The sequence below is a fragment of the Gracilinanus agilis genome, chromosome 5 (assembly GCF_016433145.1).
Source record: "Gracilinanus agilis isolate LMUSP501 chromosome 5, AgileGrace, whole genome shotgun sequence".
NCBI classification, from domain to species: domain Eukaryota; kingdom Metazoa; phylum Chordata; class Mammalia; order Didelphimorphia; family Didelphidae; genus Gracilinanus; species Gracilinanus agilis.
Genome location: NC_058134.1, coordinates 170,703,572 through 170,714,609, shown reverse-complemented (window position 1 = coordinate 170,714,609; position 11,038 = coordinate 170,703,572).

Genomic DNA, 11,038 nt, shown 5'->3' with positions numbered 1-11,038 from the left:
CCCTATAATAATTAACAACTTTAGAGTCACTTTCATCTTTTCCCTTCTCCTAAAGTTACTACTGCACTAGTGCCCCTTTTGTTTTGAAAGTGGTAAGAACATAATTATTTTAGTCAGGTCTAAAGATAAGCTGATCCTGGTCAGTGAATCTCCTGAGGATGTACCTTAAGCCCTAAGTTCCTAGATTACCTTCTCAGGTTGGAGTGGGTGTAAAGAGCAGTGCAAATCAACTTAGCTAGCTATTAGATTCTAGAGATGGGAAGTAAATAGAACATCTGTCTCCTTACCAGGATACGGTTTGTTGCAACCATGCATATGAGACTATATGGGAAGATCCAATGGTTTGAGTAGTAACACCTGGTTTAAATAAATTTTTAGCAGGTGACCTCTTCCTGAAGCCAAGATTTCTATTATCCTTAGCTGTAAGACAATTATTCACAGATTTCACTTAGGATCATAGATTTAGAGCTGGCAGGGATCATAAAGGTAATCTAGTCTAAATTCATTTTTCAGAAGAGAAAACTGAGACCCAGAGAAGTTAAGTTTCTTGCTAAATGGTACATGAGTAATAAATGGTAGAGTTGTGATTTGTTTATTCTGACTTCAAAAATTACATTCTTTTAGTGCATCATACTGCCCCCATTCCTAGCTTTTGACTTTTTTTTTTTTTTTTTAGCACACATTGCAATTACTCATTTATCTGCTTTCCTGGAAGTTGTAACAATTTTTAAGGACAAAGACTATTACTTTTGGTTACTTTATCTTCTGTATTGAAGTTTGGGATTAAGAACAAGGAGGTCTGGGAAAACCATAGACTTCAGCATCATAGGAGATTACTACACTTCTAAGATTCTGAAATATGAAATGCATTTCTTTGGCCATAATTTTTCTGTCCTTTCACCTCTCCCACTTTTTCAATCCTTCTATACTTGTATTTCACTTTCATTATAATCTTTAAGAATCAATTGATTGATTCCTTCCTGTTCTCACAGTCTATCATTAAACCACAATCAAATTAATGCTATCATCTAGAAAGGGTTAATCTCTCTCTCTCCCAATGCTCTATCCTCAGTCACTATAACTTTCTTTTTTTTAATTTTAATTTTTATTTAGAATATTTTTCCATGGTTATATGATTCATCATCACCCCTCCCACTTTCTCCTCCTCCCCCACAAAGCTGATAAGCAGTTCCACTGGGTTACACATGTATCATTGTTCAAAACCTATCACTATAACTTTCCACATTAAAATACCCCCTCTCCAGCCTCTATTCTCCTTTATGTGTCCTCTCTCTTATTAGATTGCAAACTCCTTGAGGGTAAGGAATATTTTACACTTTTGTATCCCCAATGAGTAATCACTTAAATGTTAATTCCTTCCTTCCTTCCTTCCTTCCTTCCTTCCTTCCTTCCTTCCTTCCTTCCTTCCTTCCTTCCTTCTTTGTTAGCTCTCAATGCTGGCTGCCTTTTATCATTCACCTTTTCTGCTCCTCCCAGCTGCTGAACATTGTTGAAGGAAATCAAGAAATTATGCCAACTGGGGGCACTGCACATTTATGCTAGCTTCGATTGGATCCTCAATTGCTTCACAGCAATTCCTTAACTCTTCTTTTATTGACTATCAGACTTCTGATGATAGCTGTTCCAAATCTCCCCTCTCTCCAAGCCCCCAATTCCACCCCTCCCATCTCATTCTCATCAGATGACCTAGCTTGCTACTTTACTAGAAAAATCAAGGTCATTCTATGTGAACCCTCTCTGTTCCTTTTTCCACTACTCTTAACATTTTAGAATTATCATTCATTCTCTTCTCTCTCCCTCTAGGCTCAGAGAGTTAGCTCACGTCTAGTGGTAAATAAACCACCCACTCCCACCCATCTTGGTCCCATCTCATTCCATTTCTCCAGTGACTTCACTCCATCAATCAATACCCTTTGCAAACATCTTCAATCTTTCCTTCTTTCTTGGCTTTTGATCCTAAACCTTTTGACACTTACAAATATTGCCAATTCTGAAAAAAAAAATTGTCTTTGCTGTTTAGTCATGTCCAACTCTTTGTTACTCCATTTGGGGTTTTCTTGGCAAAGATACTGGTTGGCCTTTTTCTTCTCCAACTCATTTTACAGATGAGGAAATTGAGGCAAACAGTTGCCTGGGGTCACCTATTTTATAAATGTCTGGGGCCAGATTTGGACTCAGGAAAATGAGTTTTCCTGATTCCAGGCCCAGCACTCTATTGCCCATTATCTTAATCTCTCTCCTTCCCTTCATTGCTTATCTCTTAGAAATAATAGTATACACTAGTTGCTTCCCCTTCCTCATCTTTCACTCACTCCTCAAGCTTTTGTAACTTGGTTCACATAACTTTTACTTTACTGAAATAAACCTCTTCAAACTCACTAATGACCTGTGATCCCTGTCAAAATTGAATCTAAGGGCTCTCTTTAACTCTTCATCTTCCTCTTCTTTTAGACCAGCACTGTTAACCATGCTCTCCATTGCTCCTCCTTTGGTTTCTGAGACATTGCATTCATGATTTTCTTCTGATCTTAGATTTAGTTGCAAGTTTCTTTCTCCTCTGGGAGTTGATCAAGGCACTAAAGGGAGCTCATCATTTAAAGAAATCTTTTCTAAAGTGAAAAACTTTTAAAATGGAGTAAATTGTTTCCAAATTTATATGATTGTTGTACATACTTTGTTTCAATTGATAACCTGAGTCTGTTACCACTTGGTCAGGAGGCAAGGGACACATTTGATTTTTGGTCCTCTGGAATCATGGTTGTTCATTGCATTGATTAAAAAAGTTCTAAAGGTTTTCAAAGTTGTCTTTTTCTAAAAAAACAAATTTATTACCTAATTATTAACATTCACTAAAAAAACAACTATTCTGTCTAATACAAGTGTCAATTTCAAGGCAGAGGAGCAGGAAGAGCTAGGTAATTGGGATTAAGTGACTTACTCAGTCACAGAACTAGGAAATGTCTGAGGTCAGATTTGAGCCCAGGTCCTCCTATCTCCAGACATAGCACTCTGCTTAGTGTGCCACTTAACTGCTCCTTAACATTCATTTGAAAAAGAATTTTGAGTTCTGAGTTCCCTCCCTCCCTTTCTTTTTCCCCCCACTCACCAAGAAGGCAAGAAATATGACCTCAATTGCACATGTGAAATCATTTAAAACATAATCCCATATTAACTATGTTGAAAAAAATAAAGTGAAAAAATTATGCTTCTCTCTGCATTCAAACTTCATCAGTTTACTCTCTGGAGTTGAATAGCGTTTTTCATCGTGTCTTACAGAATTGTCTTGAATCATTGTGTTGCCGAGAAGAGCCAAGTCATTCACTGTTGGTCATCGTACAGAGTTGCTGTTACTATGTGCAATGTTCTCCTGGTTCTGCTCACTTCACTTTGCATCACTTCATGTAAGGCTTTCCAGGTTTTTCTGAAATTCTCCTGGCCATCATTTCTTCTAGCACAATAGTATTCAGCCATTCCCCAATTATCAAGGCATCCCCTCAATTTCTAATTCTTTGCCACCACAAAAAGAGTGACTATGACACTTTTTCTACATCTAGATCCTTTTCCAAAATTTTTATTAATTCTTTTTGGAATATAGACTGTTTTGTGGGTAATTTGAGGAAAGGTGTTTGGGATAAGGGAAATTGAAAGGAGGATGTTGGAGACTTGCTAAGTGGGTAATCTCGGTTTCAGGTAGGCTGGGATTAAAGGAGATTCAGGGTATAATAGGATTGAAGTCAGGAGTATAACACAGAAGGGAAACAGAGATCTTTAGGGAGAAGAGAAGTTAAACTAAACAGACAAACACAGCAGGCTTACAGACTGGGACTTAGACTCAAACACAACCTGAGGGAAATAGACTAGACTGAAATTAACAAACAGGCTTTAGTTAATTTCACAGGAAGGGACCTATTTTGAAGTAACTCCTTCCTTCAAGGTGGATGCCCAGCTTCCCTCTAAGCCCAGAGTATGTTGTCTCTTTCCCTCTTCTTCCCTCTTGATAACTAACAGACAAATTACACTAATAGGACTGTTGAAACTCAAAAGGGTTTATTTTGTTTGAAGGATGTTTGTTAGGAAGGTGGATGAAAGGAAAGCCCTATCAGTTGTCTCAGGAACCTCAGGTGGGGGAAGGGAAGTAAAGATGGAGTTTGAGTAAGGACCTGCCTTTAAACTCAATTTTTACTAGGTGCTATCTAAAGGGAATAAATGATGATTTGACTAACTATAACTAATGCTGTCAATTAGATAACTCTTCACAGATTTAACTCCTCTCTAATTACTCTCCTTATTAACTCCACAGACACTAACGTAAGGGAGGGAAGGCAGGGGTGGTATAGGAAAGGAAGATATAAAGGATTTATCTAAATAATAATTTCTTAATTAAATATGTCAAAGCTAGGCTCAATTTCAATATTAAAGTTAGGTCAGAGACAGCTCAGTTGATTCACAATCTCCCTCCACGGAAGATCCAGCCAACTGCTTTTCCTCAAGATTCTAAACCTCTAACAGCTTTTGGAACTCAGCCAAAGCTAGAAAAAACTATATGACCCCAATTCTGTATACTACAAGACCTAGTAGTGATATTGCTGGGCCAAAGGATATGCACAATTTTATAAAAAATTCATCATAGTTCCAATTGTTCTCCACAATGTTTAAAGGAGTTTGCAACTCCACCAACAGTGCATTAGTAGCTCCATTTTTTCACGCTCTTCCAACTTTTGTCATTTTCCTTTTCTGTCATGTTAGCCAATCCAATAGTTATGAGGTGGTACTTCAGAATTGTTTTAATTTGTATTTCTCTACTCACTAGTGATTTAGGCCATTTTTTCCAAGATAACTATAGATAGTTTTGATTTATTTGTTTGAAAACTGACTATCCATGTCCTTTTACTATTTATCAACAGGGGAATGACTTCAAAATTTTTTAAAAATTTGAATGTTTCCTATGTATTTGAGAAATGAGGGCTTTATCAAAGAAACTGTCTATAAATTTGTTTCTAGTTCCTGACTTTCCTTCTAATCTTGACTACACTGGTTTTGTTTGAGCAAAACATTTCGTGTAATCAAAACTATACATTTTACTTCCTGTAATCCTCTCTATCTCCTTGTTTGGTCATAAATGAATCCTTATCCATAGATCCAATAGGTAAAGTTTTCTATATTCCACCAATTTACTTATAATGTCACCCTTTATGTCTAAATAATATACCCATTTTGGTCTTATTTTCGTATAAGGTGTGAAATGTTAGTCTATATCCTCTTTCTCCCAAAATGTTTTCTAAGAAATTTTTGTCAGATGGTGAGTTCTTGCCCCTAAAGCTTGGATCTTTTAGGTTTATCAAATAATAGATTGCTATGGTCATTTACCATTATGCATTGTATGCCTAATCTGTTCCACTGATACAACCATTCTATTTCTTAGCCAGTATCAGATTGTTTTGAAGATTACTGCTTTATAAATATACGTTGAAATTTAGAACTTCTAGACTTCTTTTACATTTTTTCATTAATTTCCTTGATATTCTTGACCTTTTGTTCTTTTAGATGAATTTTGCTTTATTTTTTCTAGTTCTATAAAATAATTTTTTGATAGTTTGGTATAACACTAAACAAGTAAATTAATTTCAGTAAAATTGCCATTTTTATCATGTTACCTTGGCCTACCCAGGAGCAATAAATATTTTTCCAGTTATTTAAGATCTGTTTTTATTTGTGTGAAAAGTGTTTTCTAATTGTGTTCAGATAGTTCCTGGGTTTGTCTTGGCAGATAGACTCCCAAGAATTTTATATTGTCTGCAGTTATTTTAAATGAAATTTCTCTTCCAATATTTTCCTGCTGGACTTTGTTGGAAATATATAGAAATGCTGAGGATATATGTCTGTTTATTTTATATCCTGCAACTTTTCTGGGACCACACAACTCAGAAGGGTCTCAGATAGAATTCTAATTCTTTTTCTTAATCCAGATCTCTAGGAATATTTAATCTTGTGATTCTGTAATATTTTTTAAAAGAAGTAAACCTGTTCAAATATGTTATTCCTTTCATAATGGAGTATTTGGACATTGTCCCACCCAAAGAGTGGAGTAGAGAGATAGGAGACCAAAATACCTACTACAATGCCCCTGTAACATCAAGAGTCGGACTTCAGGATTGCCAGAGTGGAAGTTAAGGACAAGGAAAAAAGTACTTCGGTAGCCTGTTAAGCCCCAAATTATGAGAGTACATGTGTTTGCTGACCCATGTTTTGGGGATGGGATAGCAAGTTATAGAAGTTAACTTAAAAATATATTGTGAAAATACCATGAGCCCAAATTGGACTTTGGTGGTGGGAATGGAGTGAGTTGAGGCTGGGAGTATTTTTCAGCAGCTCCCCACTCCACCCATCCCCATATATCAGTGTGGCAAAGAATTGGGAAAAGCTTTCATTGGAGAAGTCAGGTAGATAAACATATCTATGTGGAATAGACTATGGAGAAAGAACAATTCTAGAATGAGAAGAAAGGGATTCAAGCACAATCTCTAGAGAAGAAAAATGGAAGAGATAGCAGAAGCTGGGACTCTGAAGAGGTGGCAAGACAATGAGAAGAGTGAAGGCAAACAGAAAAATCAAGGAATGGATTGGGAACTGGAAAAGAACATGTTTAAAAGGCAGTCTGTACATGTCTGGACAGGATTGATGGAGGTGGGGCCACTTCTGGTGACATGTGTGCTCATACCTCTTACTCTAGGGAATAGTGACCATAGACCCTTTGACTGTGATGGGAGAGGGGAGGAAATGGAGGATTGACTTGCCCAAAGAAGACTGGTGACTGAGCCAGGAAGAAACATTCACTCAACAGGCTTAACAGGAGAAGCTAAAGTCTCCACTTTTTCCTCTTTCCCTCTTTTTAGATTGTTGGGATTATATAGTTACTCTCCAGCTTTCCGGTGATAAAGGTTGAACAGAATCTGTCTGTTTGTCCATCTGTATGTGTCTGTCTCTTATGCTAACAGTAGGAATGATGGGGATTACATGTACAAGAAATGCTTATGTGATCACTTCTGAAACTTTTTCTGAAGCTCTATCATCCCTGTTACATATGAAATGTGGAAAACTTTTACTCAGCCCGAGGCACTGTTTAACCATTTTGAAACACATAACAGATTGCTTGGTGAAAGAGAGTGACACCTCTCTCTCTTTGTGTGGCCTTGTGGAATGGATTCCTTCCTTTATTTTTTATTCTGTCCTTGGCAAACACCAACTGCATTCATCCTTCCTGCCCCCCTCCCTCTGAATCCCCCTCATATGAAAATATAAAACCCTCCTTTTTGTTAAATAAGCACAACCCACTCGCTATTCTCCATGCTGTAAATAATATTAATATTAATACATTACTCTGATGCTGGTGCTAAAGATTTGTCCAGGCTTTGGCTATATTTGTATATTTGTGATAGATCATGGGACAGCTATTAGAGACATGAAGTATAAATGGACAGAGAGACAGAGAGACAGTCAGACAGAGAGACAGTGTAATAAGTGGGGGGCAGGCTACTGCGTGGGAAAAGAAAGAAGGCTAGAATTAGGCCAGCTCCAGAGGCTGTGGGCTTGAGTACAGGATGTGGATGCACCAGGGATCCTGAACCTAAACTGGCAGAGAAATAGGTGAAACTCTCTCTTGCTAGTAAAGCCAAGTTCCTTTAAATTCAGGATTCTATAGCCCTGCCCTGAGAAAGAAGTAATTCCTATTAGTAAAAGGATGGAGTCAAATAGGAAGGAGAAACGGCACTTCCTGGACCCAACTGCTAATGGAGTTGACAAGCTTTAGCCTTTTAGAATGTCCAGATGGGTGATCTCACTTGGCCTATGATAAAGTAAGGCAAGCACTTTAGGTTCTAAGGCTTAGAGGTTTAAGGGGTTTATTGATGATCAAGGTATTAGGTGAATTGGAATTGGAAAGTGGGTGAGGTAATCTAAGAACCTATGCTAGCTAACTTTCTAAACTAGCCTAGAACACTGAAGGTCTTCTTGAGGAGCAGAGGATAAGAAGGTCTTGGGGCTGAACTTAAACTCTGATATGCTTTGCTGTTGACCCAGGGCTATTGAGCCCTGGGCCAGATGGCGTTGTCTTGTTGGTTGATTTATATGTATTCTTCCCTAAAGGATAATTGGATTTGCCAGATGAGTTGTTAGTATTTGGCCACCTATAATAGTTTGAGCCTACCTGCCTAAGGGGAAACTAAACCCACAGTTCTACCTCCCTCCTTCCCACCAAAAGGTAAAAAGAGAAGTGAAGTCAGAGGTTCGGGACCCTTCTTATATACCCACACTTCAACTGTTAAACCTGTCTCATGCCAGGTTCTGTATTCTAAACTGGGCAACTGTTAGCTTGCATCCATGCAAAACATGGCTGCAATATTTTACATGCTACAGCAGAGATAGAGAGACAGAAAGAGATAGAGACAGAGACAGAAAAAGATTGAGAGAAAGAGAAAGAAAGAGGAAGAGAGAGGGAGGAAAGAGAGAGAAAGGGAGGGAGAGAGAGAAGGAAGAAGGGAGGGAGGGTGAAAAGGAAGGAGGGAGGAATGGAGAGAAAGAAGGAGAGAAGGATGGAGAGAAGGAAGGAGGGAGGAAGGGAGAGAAAGAAGGAAGGAGGAAGGGAGAGAAAGAAGGAGAGAGCGAGGGAGAGAAGGAAGGAGGGAAGAAGGGAGAGAAAGGAGAGAGGGAGAGAGAGATGGAAGAAGGGAGGAAGAGACAGAAAGAGAGAGAGGGAGGAAGGGAGGGAAGAGAGTGGGAGGAAGGGAGGGATGGAGAAAGAGATAGGAAGGAAGAGAGAGGGAGGGAGGGAGAGAAATAGGGAGGGAGAGAGGGAGGAAGGGAGAGAGAGTTGGAGAGAGGGAGCATAGATGGTAGATCAGTTGAGTGTATGAAGAGTTGAAGCAAAATAAAAGGGAATATGAGTGAATAGGAGGAAAGAAGCACCTCTATTTTCAAGCAGCTCTTGGAGCTGATTTTGCATTATTTTTTATTTTTATTTTTATTTTTATTTTTTGCTGATTTTGCATTTAGAGAGTGAAAGGAGGGGTGCCTGGAGCAGTTTCATTTTGGGTGAATCAGGAGTGGGTCCAGTCTGAGGCAAGCAATCTAGAACTGTACTAGGTCCAAATTACATCTCTAGGTACAGAACAGGAAAGATCACAAAGCTTCTGTCTTTATGGTCTCAGAGGCAGTTTCTTGAGGAATTTTTATATGTTCAGTACTACACATGTAAGAGGGCATGTCATAGCCCCATATAGGGCTTCCACCTAATGAAGATTGGGTGGAAGTCACTCTGTGTGTATGTGTGGTGTACACACTCATATGTAACCACAATTATTACAGAATGTAGAATAAAGATAGTGCATTTCCTCAGAAAAAATCATAATTATGATGGAGATTAATCCTAAAAAGACAAGAAAATTTGAGAAGCTGAGATGAAGACTAGAAAGGATGACGATAATGAAGAGGTGTGAAATGCTTCTCTCCTACAGGGTATATGGGATTGATAGGTGATACTGAAAAAGATATAAAGGCAATAAGGAGTGTGAAGAATGCAAAGAAAATTAGAGACTTAAATCAGCACAGGAAAAGGGAGACAAATCTTCAGGAAAATATCAATAAGACAGAAAAGGAAGGAAAATTTATGTAAATAATGGAGATGAAGGAACAAATGAGCAAAATATTTATAAAGAGAACAAAAGTAATGTAAGAAGAAAAGGAAAAAGAGGCACTAAATAAACCTTTGTCTGTAGATTTAGTAAGACATACCAGGAGGTGGAAGGAAGAGAAAGTGGTGTTAATGATGAAACATAAAAGTAGGCAAGTTAAAACTAGACCAGAGTAAAGTTAAGAATAAGGTTAAGATTTTTTCTTTTCAGATTTTCTCAGAAAAAAGGAAAGACAAGGAAAATCTGAGGTTTGTTACTGAGATACAATGGATAGAAAGGAATGTTAAAAAATTTAAATGGCAAAAAATTACAGTTCAAGAGGCTATAGACAAATGAAGGGTATATTGTTCAGCTAAATAACGTCAGTTTATTTTGTAAAATTTCAAAGTGATTTTGGAGAAAGAGAAGATATCAGTCTATGCTGCTGATTCTTTTTTAGTCATCCACACATTTGAAAACACTTGTATGATTCTTATTCATTTATCCATCCAACAAACATGTATCAAATTCTGTAGTATGTGAAGGACTGTGCTGGTCAATGAAAGAGAGACACATGTTAAGCCCAAACAGAAAAGATAGTTCCTGACCTCTCAGAGTTTATATGGCATATATGATACAAATAACCACAAATAGATACTATTTTATCTAATGAATGACAGATTAATAAAACAAAGTGCTATGTCAAGAGGACCAGGGGAGATGTAGATGGAGGATATGGTGGGAAAAAAACCTAGAATTAGGATCAGAAGACTGGATTTGAATTCTAACTATGGTGTGTCTAGCTGGGTGGCCATGGTCAGGTCACTTCATCTCACAAAACTTCATTTTCTCCATCTGTAAAATGAAAAGGTAAGTCTAGATGACCCCTAAAGTCCCCAGGCAGCTAGATATCACTGTAGATTGAACACTGAGCCTGGCATCAGGAAGACCACTGTTCAAATCCATTTGCAAAATGGGGCTAATAATAGCACTCCCCTCACAGGGTACCTGGCATATAGTGAACACTATATAAATGTTAGCTATTATTATTATCATTAAATTCTATGAAGTTGGATGTCAAAGTAATGATACATTTCCTAAGGGGGTTCTCTTCATTCAACAAACATTTATTAAGCACCTACTATGTGACAGGTACTAGGTTATGTTCCGGAGAAACAAAAACAAAATAAAATAATCCTTTCTCTCGAATAACTTTCATTTTATTGTGTGGAAGGAGGCATAACATGTATATAGAAATTATGTACAAAATAAATGCAAAATAATGAAGTAATGTAAAATGAAGATGATAATAATAGCACCAGCCTCACATGGTTGCTGTAAGGATAAAATGA